The sequence below is a fragment of the Poecilia latipinna genome, unplaced genomic scaffold, assembly GCF_001443285.1.
Source record: "Poecilia latipinna isolate Pla-1442-1.1 unplaced genomic scaffold, P_latipinna-1.0 Scaffold322, whole genome shotgun sequence".
Lineage (NCBI taxonomy): Eukaryota > Metazoa > Chordata > Actinopteri > Cyprinodontiformes > Poeciliidae > Poecilia > Poecilia latipinna.
The window spans coordinates 23,617-25,646 of record NW_015112938.1 but is presented as its reverse complement, the minus strand read 5'-3'; the positions used below and the strand labels follow the sequence as shown (position 1 = coordinate 25,646).

Below are 2,030 nucleotides of genomic sequence, written 5' to 3'. Positions count from 1 at the left end.
TCTTATTTTGTTTTTAAAATTGTTTTTTTTTTTCCTTTTCTTGTTATTTAGGTTGGTGGAAATGTAGTACCCAAAATCAATCCCTGGGCGTAGAACTAATGCGGTAAGTCTAAAAGTTTAACTAATCCACCCTGTGACAGTACATCCCCACCCCAGTCAAACATGCCAAGATACACTGAGAGACATTGCCACGTGTGGAGATGAGTAGATGGGGGGAGGGGTGATAAGGGAGGCAGTGGTCTGCAAAAAATAAGCACAGTTGTTTACTTATAAACTTTGTGGCTTTAATTACTGACCTACCAGACTCCTTTCTTTATTTGTCTTTATTTTTTTATGAGGACAAAAACGGGCATTACAACATGAATCAGTAATACTTATACCACATAAGTCACAACATCTTTGGGTGAAACAAATTCATACAAAAAGTCAGCATTTGCACAGAAACATAGAAATATAGAGATAGAACTCCAAATATCGTAATTAGGCCGTTTATCAGCAAAGGAATGCTGATTTTGATGTTTGGACTTTTTAAAAGTGATTCAACACTTATTATTTAACACTGTGCCTTTTATAATTAATATAAGCCACACATTTAATCTGAAACTGTCACTTTTTTTCTGTTTTGATTTTTAGACTTTTCTAAGAAACTGAAGCACTATGAGAGATTTTCATTGTTTGTGTAGTGGTAAAAATGACTGCAGTCAGTTTATCATTTAACACTTAATAAGTCAAGATAATATTGTGTATTTAGGACAAAACAAGATGTAAGTACTAGCTGGCATTTGGGTGGATGTAGGCATAGAAAATATTTTGGCTACATTACCTCCTTTTAAAGTCAGGTATACATCTTAGAGAGATTTGTGAACCTTACAGCACAAAAAATCCACATCCTGATTTTATTGTTGTTCTTTTCTAGCGGAAAAATCTGGGATGATACCTGGGAACCTGCAAGTAAATCCTCTCATGTTGCTGTCCCCCAAGTGCCACTTCCTTCAGACAGCGAACAAGTCCTTCCATGATGTTGCCTTTTCTTTTTTGTATTACAAAGTATTAATTTCTTTTCTTTTTTTTTTACTGCAGTTTGACCATTTTACNATCCTCTCATGTTGCTGTCCACCAAGTGCCACTTCCTTCAGACAGCGAACAAGTCCTTCCATGATGTTACTTTTTCTTTTTTGTATTACAAAGTATTAATTTCTTTTCTTTTTTTTTACTGCAGTTTGACCATTTTACGAAGTTCTCTGTGTAATATTGTTTTCGGCCATTCACTGAAATGAATGTTATGGTTGTAATATATGTAAGCTTATGTTGGGCTGTTTACTGACACATTTTTGTCAAGTTCTGTTAAAGACTAAGTGAGGCTGATTGAGTCACTGCATCAGGCAGGTATTGTGCCTGTATTAAGTCTTGAAATTTAGAACAGAATTGTTTGTAGATTTTGTTCAGTAAATATGACCTAAAGTCTTAAAAACTTTAAACATGGTATTGTACACATTTCTTTTTGAGTGTTTTTAATGTTGATGTGGATGTACAAAGTAAAGTCCATAAAAATACATAACAAAATAAGCACAACTTGATTTTAATATAACTAATTGGAAGTGTTTTTTTTTTAACTCAAAAAGCTATTATTTTAATATTATCTTTTTTGTGTCATGGATTTTGTCAATCAAGACTGTATTTGCAAAATGTTATAATAAAATTGCTTTCAAATGCAGTACTTATTTTTAAACACAGCAACTTTAAGTGAAGTTATTGATGAAGAGGATGATAAAAATAGATTGTAATGTCCAGATCAACTGACTGTATTAGAACAACAAATTTTAATAAACCTGTCACAAATGCCATACACAATTTTGAAGAACACATAAAATATAAATTTGCATTTATATATATATATATATATATATATATATATATATATATATATATATATATATATATATATATATATATATATATATCAGGACAGGTATATCTATATATAGATATATCTATATAGATATATCTATATGTCTAGATATATCAGGACA

At 31.0% G+C, this 2,030-nt stretch overlaps 1 long non-coding RNA gene across 1 annotated transcript; it reads left to right on the top strand.

The window, feature by feature from the left end:
- The first annotated feature begins 8 nt into the window (after positions 1 to 8).
- LOC106949056 (uncharacterized) lies at positions 9 to 1,014 on the top strand. The gene is made up of 2 exons (XR_001425312.1): positions 9 to 103; positions 917 to 1,014. It is a non-coding gene; the product is annotated as an uncharacterized LOC106949056 (long non-coding RNA).
- Positions 1,015 to 2,030: the final 1,016 nt, after the last annotated feature.